This window comes from Falco peregrinus, chromosome 3 (genome assembly GCF_023634155.1).
Source record: "Falco peregrinus isolate bFalPer1 chromosome 3, bFalPer1.pri, whole genome shotgun sequence".
Lineage (NCBI taxonomy): Eukaryota > Metazoa > Chordata > Aves > Falconiformes > Falconidae > Falco > Falco peregrinus.
The window spans coordinates 48,297,184-48,319,290 of NC_073723.1; the positions used below are offsets into that span (position 1 = coordinate 48,297,184).

At 38.7% G+C, this 22,107-nt stretch overlaps 1 protein-coding gene across 1 annotated transcript in view; it reads right to left on the minus strand.

Annotated features, from left to right (window-relative positions):
• Positions 1-22,107, minus strand: part of XKR4 (XK related 4) — a 231,300-nt gene that overhangs the window by 2,225 nt on the left and 206,968 nt on the right. The gene's annotated exons all lie outside the window — the stretch shown is intronic.

The following is a 22,107-nucleotide window of genomic DNA, read 5'->3' on the forward strand; positions in this document are numbered from 1 at the left end:
TGCTCCTGCATTAGCGGGTTATGACTTAATGTTCATATAGCCATTCTATCTCCCTTATATCACAGAACTGGTCTATTTATAAGGCCCTGACTATAATATTTCTGGAAAACCTGTCAAATATTTTTCACAAAAATACTGCAATATAAAATTATTTCTCATGAGATTTTCAACATTATTTTTGTGTAAATAATTCCTATTCACTTGAAAATATAAAACCCATAGAACATTTTTTAAAAAAAAACTTTCTATGTTTATTTTGAATGTGTATTATTCTTTTTTCTCAAGTGAGTGTGATTGTTGTCAGTAGATAAAATAAAAAAAAATATTTGCTTTGCCACTGAGTCTAATTTGTAAACGAACCTGATACTTCCATACGCTATCAGAAAAACACCTTACATTCCTATTTAAGAAGTGATATAGTTCAGCATAATTATTCAAACGCTTAACACTTTTGTAGTATTCTGTTACAAAGGAATGATAATTCTTCTTTACTAGAAGATTCATTTTTATTTACTTACCACTTATATCAAGCTGCTTTGGAAGGAAATAGGAATTCAACTGAAATGCAAAACCCCAGCCTTTCTGGTGTATTTATTATTTAAATAAAATTGCAATAAATATGTAGTATACAGAGGAAAAATGAATCAAACATTTTATACTTAAAACTGGTTTATTACCAAAGCAAATTTTATATACAGTTAATGAATGAATTCATAAGTCTTAGCATCCCACACTAAGAATTTATTCATAGACGATTTAAAGATAATGACGCTTCAGCTCACCCTATTTCTAAGCAGTTCCTTAACTTGGAATTAGATATTGAAGTAAATTAAACTGAAATGAAGACAACATTTCTTTTGTCTGCTGTTAAAAGCTGTTTAATAATTTCAACAACCTTTGGTTCTGGATGCATAGACAGTACTTTTCTTCCCTGTTCAATAGCTTCCTTTAAAATGGAACCAGCAAGAATATATTATTTAAATATTTTAAATTTTATGCAAATTTTGTTAATACAGGGTGGTACATTTAAGTTGTTGCTTAATACATTTAGCAACAATACATGTTGCTAAATACATGTTGCTATTCACTTTTGGAAAAAAGTTCATTTTAAAACAGAAAAATGTAGGTTATGGAAATAATACCTGATTGTAAAGGAAAAAAGAAATATTAAGCAATCCATCTGGCTTAACATGCCAAGATTCTGCTCAGTAAGTAGTACAGAGGGATTCATTGCTTTCAGGAGGGATTGTGTTTGCCAGTATTTCTCCCTCAGTCACTGGCAGGGTGCTAATGATGTTGTGAGCTCCCCTAAATCTAAACCCCCTTTGTTTTAAAAATAAAAATAAACAATCAGCAGAAATATAGAATAAACTTAGGATTCCAAGGAGAATTTTTAATAAAACATCATTTTTCTTCCCATGCAGATGCCTGGATGCCAAAACACCAGCATTACTTCTGGAATCTTCCTTCACAGAATAAACTATCAGTGATGAAGACAGGAAGGAGACATAGTATAAATCGTTATTTTCCTTTCTGACATGTATATTTGCTTTTCACGCTGGGCTGCCTTTCAGTAACCATTCTCTCTGGAGACAACACTAACAGCTGAAAACTTAAGTTCTCTTTTTCCTGTAGGACTGTTTTAAGTATTGAAAAAACCCACAGTTCATTTTCCTTATGAAATGAAAAATTTGGAAAGGTAGATGAATAGGATAAAGGATAAAAGAATCCTTCAGTACAAATAAGCTACTCTGAACAAGAGCTCAAAAGTAGTATTATCAGCACAGGAAAGAATAATGTGTGAGAGAAATCCATATGTTTTCTTTGCAAATCTAACTTTAATGACCTTGCACACTCCCCCAGAGGTTTGTAAAGATATCATCAGTTCTGCATTAGGAGGTGTACAATCATTCAATGAAGCACACAGAATATAATGTTAAAATTCATAGGATTTTCCAGTGTTCTAATGTTAATTAATTCCTAGTCATTTTCTGGGACAGAAAGAAGCAAGTACAACAGCGATGTAATTCTGTTATTTAAATAGTCATTAGTAGGGAAACATCCTTTGCTCTTACAGAACAAACTCAGTGATACTGGCATACAGGAGAGAAAAGCAGATGAGGAAATGTACAAAGGACAAGAACTGCCAGTTAAATTATTATGTATCTACCCTTGTGCTATTGGCGATGGTGTTAGGGATATAGAACTAAGATAAGGCTAAATGCTTCATGGGCACCATCCATTTTTCTTTATTGATGAGACCAAGCACTAAAGAATTATTAGAAGTATAGTTAATACTGATACAATAATGTACAAGTGATGCAAATGGCAGTTTGCTAATAAATATCACTATATAAAAATAATTCACTGGGAGTGGTGAGAGATAAAGTGAATTATTGTAGCACAGAATGGGTAATTCATTACTTAGAACATATTGATGCATTTGCTGCGTGTGTGTTCTTATAAACCTCTTTATCCCTATTTTAAAAGAAGAACTACAATACATTTCTATTACTATTAAAAACAAAACTTTAAAGGCACCAACATGGCACCAGGAAAAAAGGACATCCTATAGACCTAAAGGAAAACAAAAAAATTGTAACAATGCAGGTGGTTTAACTTCTGCTGTTGGGAAGGCTTATTTGCCATTCAGAAATGAACTGTGATCTGTGGAGCCACCGTTGATGAAGACCGAGCACCAGCTCTCCTGCTTGCTCAGCTTCAGCCTCCGCACTCCCCTGGGGCATCGCAGCAGCTTTCTGGTGTATTTGACAGCCTTGTGTTGATGGTCTTGATCTTGTAAGTGAAGATTAACTAGCCATTCTCAGTGAATGTACTCAAGAAACTATATGTTCATCTGTTATAGACTGTTAAAAGTCTGGGAAAACAGGGATTCTGTAAAATGGCTGTGAGAAACATGAAAGCATGTTCCTGTTTCTTCCTTCACTAAAGCTGAACCTTCAATTTTTTTCTGCAGTATATGATTTGGTCTCTAAAGTTCTGTGCTGAAGAGGAAAGAAATACAGGCTTCGCACAGAAAAAAGGCCTTTTCACATATTGCATTAGGCAACTGATGCTTTTGTTTGTTTCTAAACTGGTGATCTGAAAAACTGAGTAACAATTAGTGGGGAGTGTACCTACTCACTTCCAGCCTTTGCAGCTCAGCCCATTGACAATAGTCTCAATAGTGAGACTAGCCAGTAATGCATTGTATCAGGACAACTTTCTGTCTGGAACTAATTAGTATCTGTTTTGAGTGAAAAAGACAATTTAGCCTCTTTTATTTTGTCAGAGGTTAGCATTATTTAATCATATTATTTGTACAAATGACAACTTTGTAATTACAGATGAATTTCAGATGTCCTTAAGACAGAGCACTTCCTGTCTGAAAACGAAAAAACAGAATTGCCTTGATTGAATTATAATTATAACTTCTTTCCCTGGAAATTATTAATTTCTCCATATATAAGAGTTGTTCTTGCATTTTATAGAGTTTCATATCTGTACTGGTACTTCAACTATAAATACATCATACACTGCAACAAGATACAGCTCATCAAAGACAACATATAAAAGAAATGGACATGACTTTCACAAGTGAAAGCAAACATATATGAGGGAAAAATCAATGCATACAGAGATGGCTACATTCACAAATGTAATATTATTTCAAGGAAGCAAGCTCATATAGCTACAGGAGAGCCCATGAAGTTCTCCTCAATGGTATTTGTGAGAAATCTGACTGAAATGTTTTGTTTATGAGTAATCCAAATATAATTGCTCACAACAGATAGGGGTTTTCCATTTTATATCTCTGCTTGGCAATTCACAGCTTAATTGTATCCTGCTGACACCTCTGCCTTTGCATTATGGGTCTCCCAATTTATTATACTTTGAGGAAAGCAATTCAATGTCTAAGCAGCATGTATGATTTACTAGTTTGTATTTTTCTCCCACTCCCACAATATAATCTTTAGACTGGGATGTAACTGAAAAAAATATGCATCTCATTCTCAAACTAATTATTTTACTCCTGATTTGTACTTGAGAGAGTAAAGGCATATTCAGGTCCATAAACTACTTTTTTTCTAATTACCCTAAGTCCATAAATCCTATATAGAATAAGTACAGAACATCTTAGGTCAGCTGAAAACCCTGCAAATGAATGAAGTGATCAAAGAAAGTGCTTAACATTCAGTCTGATTTTGGGAATCAAACTCCTGCCAAGGCTTCTGTCTCTGCTTCATCCCCCTTTTTAAACATGTACTCATATCACCATTTCCAGGAGTAAATTCATGTATAAGCAGAGATACCAAATGCAGCAGGACATCTGAGCATGACAATATTGCCTGCGATCTGGGACTATGAAACATTTTTTAAGGAAGCCTATTTTTATGAATTTCCTACCCAGCTGGAGGAGTGATATTATATTCATCCAAGCTTCCAGGTGCTTCTCTGAACCAAAGTCTTGATCCTATAGGAAACAGCATATCATGACTGCATCCCTCCAGCTTCAGAAAATGGCTTGCTAGATTTACACAGCTTTTGCTGTACTGCTCTGCAAGTATGGCCACAAGCTTGACATTCACGTGGAGGCCTTGCGGGCAGCTTGACAGTAATCAATGGGTTTCTGCACTAATTCTTTTGTTCCTAATACACTGGTATGGCAATGAATGACACGGCATACATACTGTGCTTCTGCATGTGGTTTAGTGCACAGGACGCTTTGCATGCTTCAGGGGCAGATTTAGATCATATCAGGGACCACGTGTCCAGATTCTCAGAATATTTCATGCTCATGGGTCTCATTACCTGACCAACACTGTGAGATGAAACCTAAAGATGAGACTTACTCTTTTATGCGTTCATATTATTTAAAGGGATAACAACATAAACTTTTGCCCTCACCTGGGTTATTTCTCCATCAGCATGTTGCCAAGATAATCTTATTACTTTCCCACATCATCAATTAGCTGTCCTAAATCATAGTCAAAGACGTTCTGTGCAATTAAAACAAGCTGTCTGAGGTCAGAAAGGCACTTTTTTTCTTCTTTCTTAGGTGCCAATAGGTCTGACGGCGCCCAGATAGAAATGGCATCTTACTGAAATATTCCACACCTGTATTTTTAGACTTAGACTGTTTTATGTTTAGACTATTTGCTATCATGAACATGGGAGTGACAGTGTCTGAGGATGAGCCTCTAGGAGTTCATATGTCTACTGTTTGCCACAAGGCTGCATTCACAGCTGGGGATGTTCAAGGCAATAGAGATGTTTTCATCAGCTCATCTGCCAACATTCGGCTTAGCTTTCTCCCACAGCATACTGGGGTGGGGTAAAACAGCATAAGGGATGACAGGAACACTTCCTTGTTGAAATCTAAGTCAGATTAATGCCTGTTATTACTTCTCCTATGCCAGCACGTATAGGAATAATTTCTCCCATGATTCCTTTCAGCTGCTTTCTATAGACACTTCTGGTGAGACAACTTCCATGTGATTTGGCACTCCACAACAATTTACCTTTGCCCTGGAAGTCTAGAAGCATCATATATATGTATAAAATGTTATTTTCAATGTTGCTTATTTCACCTACTCCTAAATTTTTTCCAGTGGTGGTTTGGACTCTGTGTGGAGGACCAAACTCAACTGACAAAAAGGCTGGCTTGTTGTACCTATCTCTAGCAGATTCTTCAGGTCTGTACCAGATACCTGATAATGATTTACCTCTTGCTGCACTCAAGTTCATATCCACCTTAGCAAATCTAACTGTTGACATACTGTTGAGATGCTTCTGCTAAGCAGCAATCCTGGTCACAGCTTTAAACAGATCTGCAGTTGAACGATGGTCATAATTTTATTTCAAACTAACATCAAGAACAGTTTATCTTTGTCTCTCCCCTAAATCCAAACTAAGTCTTTTATCCAAATTTTGTTGTTAATATCTAGGTTGACTTAGCACTCAGGGACCATAAGATGCATGAAAGTTGGACCTCTCCTGTCTTTCAAGAGACCACAGTCAGTAATTCAGACCTCTCTTTCTTCACAGACCACTAATGATTAAAGGGTTTTGGGGCACAATGACCAAAAGCTCTGCTACCTTCTCATCAATCTGTAGAAGTAACTGACTCTAAGGTCCTTGAACTGAACTCACACTGCCAGAATATGCTAGCTAAGGCCAGTTACTAGATGACTGAGCATCCTGAGTGACCTCCTTTACAAGTACATTTTCCTAATATTTTTCAGTTTCTTGGTCAACTAAACATGTGTTACATTTATAACTTACAATTCAGGAGTCCTTGTTAGCCACCAGTCCTTCACAGGCAGTGACAACCACCAGGTACTCATGTATGCCATGCAGTCTTTGTTCTGCCAGGTTTGGCAAGGCAGCATGAGATCTTTTCGCCTGTTAGGAAGCTAAACCTACACTTCTGTACTTACATAGCTAGACTCCTTGTCTGTTAGGTAATTTGGTATCTTTATATTCCGGTGAAGTATGTGCAGCATAAACATACCTATTGACTCCAGGCTCATTTCTATGATTTGTACATTTCTTCTTAGGCAAATGTGCATTTGATGTCTTGAGGTTGCTAGAAGTAGCTTATAGAAATCAAGGGATTATCTGGAGACTGCAGCAACCCCAAGCAGAACAAAATCCCTGCCATTAGCTCTTGAGGAGAAACAACATCATGATCACATAATGCTAAGTTAAAGATAGGGCACCATCTATGGGAGAAGGCTCCACCTGCACTGCTTGGTCCAGTGCACTGCACATGTGGGCACCTTCCATAAAGTCAAAGGCAGAAGCAGTAGCATTTCTTCCTGCTACCCAATAGGAGGAAGAGGAAAAGATATATTCTACTAGACACATAAAAAATCCTGGCAAAACATAAGTTTTGAGGAAATGCCTTTCTGTTGATCCACATTTCTGAGATTTCACCTTTATTTTTCAGGTGAGCTTTTATATAATTTTGCTTATGCAACTTCTGGACAAAGTTCCTCTTGGTATATTCTACTGATTTGGAGGACCCAGCCCGGCAGATTTTCATTCCATGGCTGCTAACAAGATCAGGTGGAATTCTTTTACTGGAAGCACTTTGGAAAAATATTTGAGTGGAAAAAAACAACCAACCAACACCCAAAAGATGTACACAGTATATGCCACTTAGTTGATTTCAGTCTTTTATGAAAACAAAATATATTTTTTCTTTAGGAATATGCAAATATTTTTTTATAAAAGACATTGTACTTACTCTACAACAGTGTACGAGCATGAGTAAGGGGAAAATTAATATTAGTGTTTGTTTCTTTTGCAAAGTCACTACAGTCACCAGCCTGAGGTCTGTTTGCTGTCCTTCCCAGCTTGCAGGGCAGTGGCCTGCCAGCCCCCGGCAGCTGGCTTGGGGCCTCTGCAGGTTAGACTGAACCCATACAGCGAAAGACGGCAAGAAAATAAAACTTCAGAGTAACAACTCTCAAAGCAACACTGCAAAAGCCAGAACTAAACCACTACATGATTTTGGAAATAAATCTGTTGAAGTGAAAACATGCTGGCACTAGAAACAGTATTGGTTTCCTGATCAGTTCTCTATAACACAGTTTTGTGATGTACTGGGTGCCAATGCGCAGGTGCTGGCAGCGGGCGGGGGGACAGGGGGGTGGCCCTGTGAGGGGTGGCCAGGAGCTGCCCTGTGCCAGACACAGCTGGTCCCAGCCAGCTCCAAACTGAAACACAGCTGAGCCTGTCAGCCAGGATGGTGGTGGCTCTGGGAAAACATAATTAAGAAAGGGCAAAACCACCCGATAGGCAGAGCAGGGGGAAAAAGAAGGAATGGAGAGCAGCAGTGTCATCACCAGGGTGAGAGAAGGAGGAGGGGCAGGAGGCACTCCAGGCACCCCTGGGAGAGGACCACAGTGGAGCAGGTGTTTCCCCGCAGCCTGTGAAGGACCAGGGCAGAGCAGACATCCTGCAGCCCGCGTATATTTCCTGAAGGAAACTGCAGACCACACTGGAGCAGGTTTATCTTGAAGGAACTGTATCCCGTAGGAGGGACCACTCGCTGGAGCAGAAGAAAAGTGGGAGGAGGAAGGAGCAGGAGAGACAGACTGTTTTGGGCTGACTGCAGCTGCCATTCCCTTTCACCCTGCATGCACCGCGTGCCAGGAGGAGGTGGAAGGGTCACGAATGGAGGAGTGAAGTTGAGGCTGGTAAAAAGAGAATGCCAAGGGAAAGTGTTGTTTTAATTTGTCTCTTTTTCTCACCATCCACATTTATTTTAACCATCAATAAATTAATTTTCCACAAGTCGAGTCTGTTTTGCCTGTGATGGCAACTGGTAAGTTACCTCCCTGTCTTTACCCCAATCCACAAGATTTTTCATCCTCTTTTCTCCCCCTGCCCTATTGAGGAAGGGGAGTAAGTGAGCAGCTGTGTGGGCGTCTGACTGCAGTCCAAGGTAAGCCCACCACATCTAATCATCTCACGGCAACATATTTTTCCATACACAAACCATATATATGGTCATTAAAAAGTGACATTCAGTCTTCAGGGGCCAGGCTGTACGTCTTCCAGGACTACTCAAGAAAAAGTCTTTTTCCTTGCACAGGGATGCATAGAAACATACTTCAAACTTCTGTAAACCCTCCTTGCTCCAAAGGGTGTCCTGCCACCTGCCAATGCCCTGTAAGGCACTGGCCACCTCAAAGAATGGGTGTCTGAGAATATCAAAGCTGCCACATAATTTCCTAAGATTTAGAGGATATGGGAGCAGAATGCACCTAATACCCAGGAGGATTGGAAAGTTACTACAATAACACTTTTTCTATGCTTGAAGAGAAGTATAAATTCTGGAAAAAGGAAGTACGTCTTAACATTGTCTGGTTTAGTTTAACATAGTCACAACCAATTTACTATCTTCTTCTATAGTGAAACATGCACAAAATTTGATACTTCAGTAGTGTGTTTCATAGATACAGGTATATATTCAAAGTGAGATAGCACAGTAACAGTCAGTCAGTGTACAACACAAGGCACAGAGCTTTACCTCATGAACACTGACTGAATACCATAATTGTGTTAAAACAGGCACATAAGAATTCCAAAGTTTCAAACAAGGGAGAAAACATCCAGGGATTATTTACCTTAACTTTAAAAATGCACATTTTTTTCCAGTCTGACTTTATCCACTTTTGATTTTCAGCCACTGATTTGAATGATATTCAAACAACTTCAGCGTAACATTTCACAGACCTTCAGAATTTTAAAAGCAATGGTTTCCAGGACATTAGTTTTTCACTTAGAAGCCCTCAGTACCTTTGAAATAGCATAATGTTAGGATATCCTTGGAGATATGTCTGTCTTTCCTTCCTTCCTATTTTTTTTTTTTTTTTTTCGGGAAGGATATCTCCTTCCCTTCTCAATATGCAATGGGACTGTAGAGATCAGGGTATAATTGACAAAGATGACTTGATGGTTAGTAGTATTTCCAAGTAGTTGTTTTTAAATTAGTTGAACATTTGTGTGTCCTGTTATGCAAAGACTAAATGCTGGAAGAGAAGGAGACATGAACTTTGACAATCCCATCACATATAGCCCTCAGAATGAGGGCTTAAAGCATTATTACTGATAGCTCTACGGTTCTTCATCATCTGTGTGGCTAAATGAATATCCATAGAAATGTCAACAGCATGGACAAAGCAACTTTAAAACAATGTTTTAATATCTGAAGACAGTTTTCCTAAGCCTGAAGTGAACTGGTGAAAGATGTATGTTCTTACTATTAACCAAGCTTTCTGATGTGTTTTCCACCAGCATCCCACAAGCAAAACAGCTTGAAATGACCATACTGGCTGCGATATGGTGGAACATATCAGAAATAGTATCTGGTGGATTCAAACCAACTATTCAACTCTCTTCTGTTTTTTCAAGAGATACTGAAATCATAAAATACACATAGCTGTGTCATACTAGCTTTACAGATGTCTGTTGAAGATTTAGAAGAGGAAGGGCTAAATCAATGTTTCTAATATACCAGAGATTTATTCTTTTTTAGATATTGCACTAGCAGTGGCCAGCATCCAGCACAGAGGGAACACTAAAAGCCAAGACATGTTTTGGCATGAAAAATATCCCAAATACCTTATACTACGTCTTATTACAAATCAATAGCATGGGACCAGGTCACTGGCAACAAAACACTGACTCCATGCAGAAAGATAGCATGGGGCCGCTACTCCCCTTAAACCTCCTTAAGCCATAAGTTTAGGATTGACTTTCAGTGGTTCATAGGCTCATATTGGCTTTCTGAAAGGGGATAAATTTCAGCCTCATTAAGCAACTGATATTTATCCCACCTGCACATTAAAGTCAGCCTGAAGTTAGTACCTTATTTGACACAATTTGTCTAAGAAATATTTCATATGTAACATTTTCCTGTTTGCCTTTTAAGCTTCTCTAAGCTTTTTAGCTCTGAAAAGATGCTGAGGATAATGCCTGATATGGTGCTTTGGGACAAAAGGCAATTAGCATCACTCTGAAAAGGAAATCGATTTAGCATTTGTGCAATCCCTCTCAGCAGAGGGAAAACTGGAGATGTTAGGTTTGTTTGGTACATGATCCTTTTTAAGTTTCCTTTTGGCTCAAGTTGAAATATTACAGTTCTCACTCTTTGTTATGCTTCTTTCACTTTGAAAAACTTCAAATACATTTTTGCAATAACTCATTAAACAGACTTATTTTTCTGTTAGTGGAAAAGCAATCACTAACCTCTTCTCCTCCTTCCCAAAAGAAAATCCATATTTTGACCTACTGTGCAGATAATGTAAATTGAAACAAAATCTAAGGAACTGATTTGAAGAATATTCAGCATATTCAGGGGAGTCTGGAGATTAATTCTGGTTCTAGCTCATGCCCAGGTTTGGATTATTTTAGATCTCATATTTATATCTTTGTCTTCAATATTAGTTATCAGTAAGGAAGATCTACAGCTATATCTCTACCTATCTCTGATATAGCTAGAATATGTCCACATGATAATACTATATAGGCAAATATTATGGACGGCATTCAGCTCTGGGGTCCCCAACATAAGAAGGACATGGAGCTGTTGGAACAAGTCCAGAGAAGGGCCAGGAAGCTGGAGCACCTTCCCTATGAAGACAGGCTGAGAGAGTTGGGGTTGTTCAGTTTGGAGAAGAGAAGGCTCTGGGGACACCTTGTCCTTTCAATCCTTAAAGGGGTCCTACAAGAAAGATGGGGACAGACTTTTTAGTAGGGCCTGTAGTGACAGGACAAGGGGGAATGGTTTTAAACTGAAAGAGGGTAGACTTAGGTTAGATATGAGGAAGAAATTCTTTACTGTGAGGGTGGTGAGGCACTGGGCCAGGTTTCCCAGAGCAGCTGTGGATGCCCCATCCCTGGAAGTGTTCAAGGCCAGGCTGGATGGGGCTTTGAGCAACCTGGTCTAGTGGAAGGTGTCCCTGCCCATGGCAGCGGGGTTGGAACTAGGTGATCTTTAAGGTCCCTTCCAACCCAAACAATTCTATGATATGATATATATCTGTGTACATATTTAGATTTATATACTACATACAGACAGATAAACTGGCACAACTCGAGTACTCTAAGCAAAATAATGACTCAACATTTCCTCTGAAAAGCTTTCTCAATATTTATCTGTGGTTTGTGCCAAAATTTGCATCTTGTTGCAGGATTAAATTAACCTAATTTCAGTTTCTGGTGCTTGTCTAGAAGATTGGAAAAGCTTCCCTGGCTCCTGCTATTAAACATTTTTTTTTTTCATGTAAAAGTACCCAGAGAGAGTGATCAAATTACTTCTTCAGCCTTTTCCCAATATTCTGGGTTGATCAGTTCCTTAAAGACATATCCCAATGGTTGACCAATGGCCTCTGGGACCATTTTGTTCCTCTCCTTTGAGTTGCCATTAGTAGCTCCATCCTCCAGGAGCTGTGGGTCACAGAACAGGGCACAGGCTTTTAACAGTGGTCTTATCTGTGGTCACAATGTAATGATCACTTCAATGTGTCTACTGCGTATCTTCCTTCTTCTACATCCATGGATCAAAATAAGGCTCAAAGCCACAACTTGATACTGAGATCTCACATAAAAAACGTCTGCTGACTGCTATGCCATCTTCTGAATTACTGTTTTTTTTAAGACAGAGATTTTCCCACCCTATAGGTACAGTCTGTGTTTCTGATTGTCAAATACACTTTTCTGTTTTAAAATATAATTAGTTGGATGTGATAATTCTGACCAAATTATTCAGATCAGCCTGTGATGGTAGGTGTCCTATGCACTATTAACTACCCTCACATCTCCGTGCAAAGCCTAGAAAAACTTTACCAGTCACTGGAAACCCAGCCAGCAAATATTATGCATCATCATTCATAAGGCTATCAAATAAGATGAGAGCAAGGACAAGTATTTTGTAAGTGCTGCTAAGCATTTCTTCACTCACTCTTTCCTAATTTTCATATCCCTCTAGAAGACAGATTTTAGTTCACTTAATGTAAGATTTACTCGCTCCTGCTTCAAGATCTCATATGACTTTAAGTCCCATTAACTTTTTTAAAAAAGAGCAATACATTATTCATTAGAGCTGCTGTCATCATTCTAACTTGTAAGCTTGTCAATGTAACATAACAGGTCTGGGTAACAAGACTCGATGTTCAGTAAAAAAAGGTTTGAAGAATTCTGCTATCTAGCTTCTAGTTCTTTGTTACCTGAGTACAGAGTTGACCTTTTTATTATTGTATACTGAATTAATGTCAGGCTAATCTATACTTACTTTTAGCTCTGTGCACCTTTTCTTTTATAATTTTTAGATTTGTTTCTTTATGCATCTGCACATCAGTCTGCTCCATGGCATTTTTTAGGAACTACCAACTGATTTCAACAGAATTTGACACAGAAATAGATGTCTCAAAGATACTAAATTCTGTAAAGTTCAGGGAAAATGGCAACTAGAGAATGGCCCATAGAAGTGCGCCCACTGAAAGGAAAGCAGACTTCAGGCATTTTAATGCCTGAATTTTAGGCATTTTTATTCCAAAAGCCAGGCACCAACTAGTAAGTGAATAAATATGTTCCTGGCAGCTGGCAAATCCATATAGGTATAATGTTGAGCTAACCCCAGCAGAAACTGCTTCTTACCCATCCAAACCCAAAGTCATGAGAGAGAACTGGGAGCAAGGCAGGGAGCGAACAGGTCAGTGTGGTAACCCAGGGAATCTGAGGAAAACTCTTGATATTTTGAATGCAGTGGTTGAGGGCAGGGTATGAGTAGGAGACACTGCATGAGGAGGCTATGAAGACATTATGTGTTTATACCTGCAGCAGGGATAGGAAGAAGCCAGTAGGAAATGAGGCTTCATTATTTTTGCTGCTTGAAGAACCTATGAAATTATATGGATAGGCACCCTGTTTTTCTGGAATTCACCTGCTTCTCCAATGTTTTGTCAAAAATGAATGTTTCTGTGTCTATAGACACCTGCAGTAGGGTCCTCCAAGCTGGAGACAGTATATAGTTCACGCTGGAAACAGAACACAAAGAGGGCGCTTTAACTGGAACTCAAAGACTCCAGTTATGTTTTAGCCATTACTGAGCACCTGCCTCAAAAAGCAAATAAATAGGTATTAGTGTTACACCTGTGTGACTTCCTGGTTCTCTGCAGACACAAAGGGGGAAGTGACAGTCCGCTGCATACCTAATATGTATTTGATTTATTGGTTTGTTGATACAGTATGATAGCAGATTAGCAAGGCATTTTTTTCTGACACTGAAGATGATCAAGAAGTTATCAATTCCCATCATTGGCACATTTTTACAAACAGAATAACAATAAAGCATTCAATCTACACTAGTAACCTGACTAAAGAATCTGATGCCAAAATCCAGTCTTTTTTCAAGAACACCAGCAGTAGCAATAACTGATAAAAGTCCAGAAGCAGTAGCAATAAACCTATTGGTGAATACACTAGACTAACAAAATGCCTCCGGTCTGGCCCACCTTAATCATCATGACTTGGAGAGGAAAAAGGACAGAACACATGCCCACCATTTGGCAGTGGGGATGGGGAGGGGGGCAGATATGGATATGCTATTTCCCTTCAACTTTAGTAGTTGTTTGGATGTGCAACACTGAATGACTCTTTGTTCAGCCTGCAGAGAGAAAGCTTATCTCTGCTACTACTACATTTAGATAACTTGTTCCCCTCAGTCAATTAAAAACATTGCTATTCCTTAGAAAACAGGGTTTATAGAAAGCCCTCTGAGCCAAGCTACAAACACACTGGCAAAAAAGAATCAAAACCAGTACCCTGACAAACATCGCATTTCAAGATTTGAAAGGTAATATGGAAATACACTTCAAAGAGTTCACATTCCCAGTTACAGCAAAAAGAAGTGCCATCTTCTATTTGAGTAAACGATCTTCATAGAGAGATCAAGTAAATAGGCAAAAGTTTTTTTACAATTGCAGTTCTTATTAGAGCAAATGCAAAATAACTTTCTCCAAACACTTAGGTGCTGGTGGGAAAAAATATTTCACAATAATCAGAAATCCATTCAGTGAGCATGTATATTGCCTCTACAAGTTTTAAAGTCAGGATACCAAAATAAGCTATATTTTAAGATATTAGTATTTAATTTGAAGTCTAAGCACTTTATAACCTGGTTATACACTAATGAATTTAGCATTTTTCTGTTACTATCGCTGACTGTTTTGGAACAACATATTATGGATATTGATGTTAGTTTAGGAAAAAAATGCAACACTTTTGCAATAACTTAGTATGCTTACATTATTTATATTATCATTTTCTTTCAGTCCTAACCTGATTTGGGAGGCAGGAGACAGAGACACTTTGTTTTGTTTAGGATTAGAACAGTATGCAAGTACAAACTTATTTAGAAATTTTCCTTATTCTGTTTTTGAAAAGTAAGGTCTATCAAGGTGCAAGAGTGTGAGCCAATTCATGCTTTCTGAGATTCTCAATGCTTCCTTCTCCTCTGGGAAATTAACTGCCATAAGTGATAGCTTAAACATCTCCTCCATTTTGGTTCTGCATCTTTCCCTTCCAGTGTTTCTGCCCTTAGAACATCACCTGCCTCCCAAATGTTCCTTGAGATACTTCCCTTTCCTCTTTGTCACCTCATCTGCAAGGTTTTCAAACCCCTCTTCTCTCAGTGGTCCTCATTTTTCTTGCTTTTCCGCAGGTTTCCCAGCTCCCATATTTGTTCTCTGTAGAGGTGCTCTGAACCCCCAGCCCTGCCTCCTCTCTTCCCATGCCCATCTCACCTGATGTTTCCACAATCCCCACGGCTGTCCCAGCACTGGCACAAGATGTCTATGCCTTTGTATTTAGATACAACCCCTTGATGATTAGGGCATGGAGACCATAGCTGCCTGGTTCAGGAATGTGTTGTGGTCCACCATAAAACCTAGACAGCTACCATTTTGTGCTCACTTCTCTCAGCAGCAGGATGTCCCAGCAACTCACTGCTCTGGTTTCCAGCCTGTACGTAGTCACAGACAGGCTGTGCCTATTCGTTGTTCTCCAAGCCTTTCCCACAAGCCAGCTATTCTGCTCTCCTTAAACAGTCAGTTCTTTCAAAACCCTGTTAAAGAGCAGTGGCGTTTTGGTTTTTATAAAAAAAGATCCTCCTATAGCAATGAATTCCATAGGAAAGGAATATTATTGTTAATTTTAAAGAAAGTGTCGGTTTTATTAACTACTTCTCATATTTTAATATGAGATGTCATACTGAGGACAAAGGTCTGCTTGTGTGAGTAACTATCAAGTGAGCAAGGGTATTCACTGTTTCTTACTTTTTTCAAAGCAGTCCTCATTATCTAGTGGATTTCAATTCACTTTCTTCTGTTCTGACTAGTGCTCCTACCTGCTGAATTATGTCATCAGAATAACCTCTGCCCTGTGCATCTATTAATTTTTATTACCTCTCTTTCTCATAATGAGGTGAAAAAACCCTGAATACAATAGTCAAGTAATCAAGGTAAAGCTCCACAGAATGCAGGAATATATTTGTAATTATTTGCTCTCACATTGTATTTCTGTCTGCATTAAAATGATTTATGCTATTCACAGAGTATCTGGATCCATAAATTCATAATTTAACATACAAAATAGATAAAGTTATAGGCATGATCTCAATATACCCTATTCTCAGTGCAATTGAAAGAGTTCATAAACTGCATATCTCAGAGGTTAATAGAAAACGCGAGTGATGTTCCTGCAAAAGATGTTGTCTGCCAGTATTCCGTTAGTAAAACACATTATTTCTGTCCCTAGTATAAGATTCCATCTCCTTTATCCATGCTGAAAAGGTGACAAAATTTCCCCTTATAGCTCCATTGTATTCCTCTAAGCTCTTCAAGCTGAGCAACATATTAGCTCCCAGCATGTGTATATTCCTGTGAATGGGACATTTTAACAATGCTTTGCAGATCTAACACCTTTTCTCAAAATATTTTAGTATTCTCTGTAGTCATTACATTATTCTTAAAATAGCTTCTGAAGAATGTCAGTTTGACATCCATTTTCCTGATGGATGAACCAGGGCAAAAGGAACAAAATGATTTGCCTGAAATATTAGCGTACAAAGCTTTTTCAAGAGGAAAAACCCAAGAGTTTTAAAGCAGAGTCTATTACCCTTGCCACAAATAACACACCTTCAGTGGCACCTCAGTGCCATTTTGCAGCAGACTCCTTGGCCAAACTTTTGAACAACAAATTAGCTGTCTGCATTGGTACTGTGCTTACCAGTGGACTCCAGCACCATTGTCCACGAACCAGCATTACCATCTCTGCCTGCACTGCCAAAGCTAGTTTATCAGCATAGACCTGAATCTTTGGAAACTTGTTTCCAGAGTGATCAGGTTACCAAAAAGATAAACAACTCATATACTTGGGAAGCCAACTGAGTACCACTCAATCTACCAAAAGCAACTAGGCTTTGAAAATAGGTCACAGCAACAAGGAGAAAATGTTTTCAAATTAGCCTTCAGCAGTACTGGGCAGTGACAGGGATTTCACTCTTACAAGCACATGGCTAAAACAACCACAATTCAGAATGATCACAATTAACTTTTCTCAAGAGCTATATAAAACAAACTTTCTCAACGACTTATCAACTTTCGACATCCTAGGTCAAGTGCTTAGTTTATCTTCTTACAGCTGCAGGTGAAGTTTTGTGCCTGTGCTCACCCAAGACAGTGTTTAACCATATTTTGAGCATCCTGAGAATGCCTGCCACAAACAGTGTCACGCCTTTGGGTGAGTATGAAATAAGTTTTCTTGGAGCTTTTCAGACCTTAGATGCCCTTCACAAGATTATCACAGCAGTGACAGATTGGTTAAAGACTTCACATTTGTGCAAACAAAATTCTAATACAGGGGTCCTCAAACTACGGCCCGCTGGCCAGATACGGCCCCCCAGGGTCCTCAATCTGGCCCCCGGTATTTACAGACCCCCCCACCCCCCCTCCCGGGGGTTGGGGGGGAAACCAAGCAGCCACAGATGACTGCCTGCCACTTCATCTGTGTGCCGGCCCTCTGGTTAAAAAGTTTGAGGACCCCTGGTCTAATGGATTTCACGCTAATTCACTGGTAAGAACTGTTAGATTAACTAATTCTTAGATTAGTTTTACAGAAGTGTAAAATTTCAATAGTTTCCCTCATCTGAAAGAAACTCAAGGACCGGGTATTGATGAGCATAAATTCTATGGATCATTAGCAGAATTTGGTTCACTAAATCCTTATGGGCCTTTTCAGAACGTCTTCTCTGATATACTTGGTACAACTATTCAGTCAAACACTGTGACTTGAATTTATTATTTCTGGACAATGGCACATTCCAGCACAGTCACATCTGGTACTTCTGTACTTGTTGCCATATGGTGTATACTCTGCTGTTTAAATAGCAATTAAATAGCTGTACTGGCTAAATAAGGATATTGGCTTAAATCCATATTTTATGAAATATTCAAGATTAATGGAAGCAAAAATTTTCTACTTGTCTTTAAAAAATTCTGTTGCATTTTTAGAATAGAAATCAAGCAGCAATTTTGTTGGCATATTTGTAAGTAGGATATTAACAAATTTCCCTAACTCTGTGAAAGCTAATGCATACTAGGTATTGCCAACCTGAAAAGAACTATTACTGCATCATAATAATGTCCTCAAAATAGAAGTCCATAATGTGAGTGCTTAAGCTCACATAATGAATGCCAGGCTATCATACAGTTATTACTCTGCACAGTGTATAATTAGAGAAACTGGAGAATATTCTGGGCTTGCACTTTTACTGTTGTTGGACTGTTTGATAAACTTGACTGGCAGCTTCTCTTTAATTTTTTTTTTAACCAGCAGGGAATCGAATCATGCCGTCACTTTGAGTGACAGCTAAAGGAAACCGACTAATAAGCAAACATCCCACACTGCATTTTAAAAATGCAAGCACCATCCAGAAAAAGGAATTGCACTAGCCAATTTGTATAATAAATGACTTTATAAGGCATGCATGATAACAGAACTGAGTAAAAATGGGATGACAGCCCTGGTGAGCCGCATGCAGCAGGCATCCACAGCACAGCACAGGATGTCTTCACATCATGAAAGGCAAACACCACATACCTTGGCTAAAATGCCAATTAATTAAATAAATTGTTAATACAATTAGTTTGGTCAGTTTTGATTTCCTGGGATGAAATTAATCAGAGCACCTTTTGCACCTTTGAAGACAAATGCTTAAATAATCACATATATTTGTTATAGGAAATGTAAATCCTTGGCCCTCGGAGCAGCTGGAGGGTGGAATGAGGGAGTTTACCAATATGTTAGCCTGTATAAATTAAAGCAGCTTGAAGGTGGCTGTCATTTGCCTTTGCTGCTGACAGTTTTAAAATACTATTGATTCAACTGATGAGCTTTGGAGGAGTTTAGCCACGTTGCCTTTCCCAGGGCCATGCTCTTTGCATGGTAGGGAACAGTTACTCACCTTCCAGAGCATCAGGGGACTGTTGCACACTGGAAAGCTCTCCTGCAGTCTCTGGCTGCGAATTAAGGGCTGCTGTGTGGTGGGAGTAATTGCCTGCATTTGTGAAATAGGTCAGCCTGCCAAGCAATGCAAGGCTTCTCCCTCAGTTACAAAGCATCAAAGCCCCAGAAAACCACCTAAGCTAAATGTTTGAGAGAGAAGAAAGTGAGGGAGGGAGGAAAGAAAGTAGAGCAAAGGCTTAATGCATTGTAAGCAACTAGAAAACACCTGTGATTGTTTCTATGAGGAAAAATAAAGGTCTCCAGAACTGCTTTCAGCACAGTCACATAGTCACATGGGAGGAAAAGGGTACTGCAAAGGAACATAAAAAGCTGTTTCTTAATACAGTTCTCTTTCTTGTGCTGACTGTACTTGCCAACATTTCACCTTAGGGGTAAACCTTTTTACTTTTGTTTAATGAATGGTGACCCATGGTACAACAAGGTGCAAAGGCAACACATAACACGGTAGGACCTGAGCCATGTTAAATCCATCATAAGAAAGATCTTCATTTAAATTTGTGAAAAGTCCTGGTTCCAGTTTCAAAAGTAACTTAAACTTGGATCTTTGGCAGTACTTAGGTACTTAACCCCCTGAATATCAGTGGAAGCCAGACATTAAAGCACTTCAGATGAAATTCTATGGGCCAAAATCTCCACATTTAAAAACAAGATTGACATCGTTTTCTGTAAGACCCCTACCACAGCTCAAAATAAACCCTTACACTGAACCCTCAGTGCCAGTTCCAATTCAGTCACAGTTTTGGAAATGTAAACTGAGCACACATTGATCTGGTCCCTTGCTGAGGACATATTCACTGCCTGTCTGGGAAAATTACACTTTCCCCAAGACCTGAACTAAGCTTTCAATGGCAGTTTTCTTCTGGTAACTTTTAAATGTTCAGCCTTGCTCTGCTGTTTCTAGGGGCAGACAAAGACGCTCTGTCTAGCTAAGATACCTGTGTATCCTTTTCTGCCTTTGGTCAGCCATCTACCCACGAACATCTGCTTTCTCTGTGCTGAAGCAACAATAGAAATCTATAAAAAATCCAAGATAAGATAAAAACACCATTAGAACAAGCTTCCAGGAGGGAAAACATGTCAACATTCAGAGGGGCAATATATTAATGTCTAGAGCAAAAGTTCTTTGACAGATTGCTAATTCCTTGCAGTAGTCCATGGTTTTCACTAAATCCTGCAAAAGTGAGTGGGAATGGATAGAAGGAATAACTACCTACCATGAAATCCAGGCCAATGCAAAGAGGAACTCATTCACCATGAATTCAAAGTACAACGTAAGTATTGTTCTGGTATATCCTCCCAGGCTCATTTTGCTGTACACTTTGGCAGCACAATCCCCCATCTGACCAGATATATTACTGGCAAAGACACAGGGTATAGAAAAAAAACAAGTAGGCATGGCCAACTTTTCTTCTGAATTAACTGCATACAGAGGAATCAAAGAAGCAGCAATACAGCAAACTGCTTCACTAATATACAACCAGCTGAAACATCAAATAGCAAACCCAGAAAACATTTGAAAATCCTACCCACAATTCTGACAGAGATGAAATTATTATTGCCCTCTTTCTGTTTGTAATTATCTGTTGCAATCCAAAGGAACACTGTGATGTAAGTTTCTTTTTTAAAAAAATCTGGTTTTCCTCAGAAAAATTTCAAAAGATGTCAACAGAAATTTTCAAGATTAATTGTCAAATCCTACAAGACGCCACGTCAGCCTCTCTGTGGTAAATATAGGCTTTTGATCAGCGGACTGTTGACTGTATTTATTTATGAGCCAGTGTTCCTAGAAACACATCTAAAGGCTGTACTTAGAGGTTGTGCCACAGTACTGCAGTGCTGCAAAAACTGGTCACATATGGAGGTAAACAGTTTAGAAAGATTAACTCCCCTCAGCTGTGATGTGCTCTGACATCCTGTGGATGCCAACTGGCTGCAGACAACACCAGAAAGGAATAGCTGTGGTATGTCAGGAAAGGAGACAGCTGCTTATTTGGACAAAAATTTACAGCTTAAAATGCTAGGATGGAAAATCTGCAGGGTATTGTAGGAAGGTCAATGATATGGATGTTAAGACTGGGAATAGGCTCACAACTGACATAATCCTGAGTAAGTCTTATGCCTGAGATCATGAATATTTATTCTAAGTAATCAATTATTTATGTTAGATAGCTTATATTTGTTATAAATATAATAAATATACATCTTTAGTTAAAAAATACAAGTCATCTAGCACAGTCACCCTAGACAAGCATGCAAAAATTCTCCAAAAGATTTTCAAGGTCTAAGTTAATACAGACTTAAAATAAACATGTCTCACACTCATCTGTCCTGAGACAATCTCCCAAGCAAATATGAGCTGTGTGTCAGTAAATCCAGTTTGTGATGCACTCCTCTTCCAGCTAATAAAGCCTAAGCTATCAAACAACCCTCTCAATTAAAGTCTCCTCAAAATTCATGGTTGAGCCTCAGACACCCTTGTAAAGTAGTGTTATGTCTCTATTCTCATGTTATAAATTAAAAGCTGAGACATAGATAGACTCCTTTAGGAAATGTAGCTTATTTAATCAGTTTCTTTATGCTTTGGGAATTAATGAACCATCAATTAATCTCATTCTCTCCATGTAGCCAGGTTAGGCATTTTTAGAAATGAAATGCAATCTGACACAAACCTTTGTGCTTAGTATGACATACTTAGGTAAAACTTAATGGACAGGTATATACAGACAGTTGGACCTTAATTTCTATGAAACAGCAACTGTTGAAACCAGCAGGATGTCCTCTGGGAAAAGTTGCAAGATGGATCCATTTTCCCATGTCTCAGGTCCTTCCTTTCCCACAAGGCTCTATTTTCTCTTGCTAAGAACAGATCATTCCAGCATCAAGAATATTTTGCAGAAAGCATCATACTTTTTCCCTTAAGCCCACCAATAAATCTTCAAATGCATGCAGTGCCCTAGTGTTTCAGAAAGTGTATACCATGGAGACAAAGACATAAGAATGAAAAGA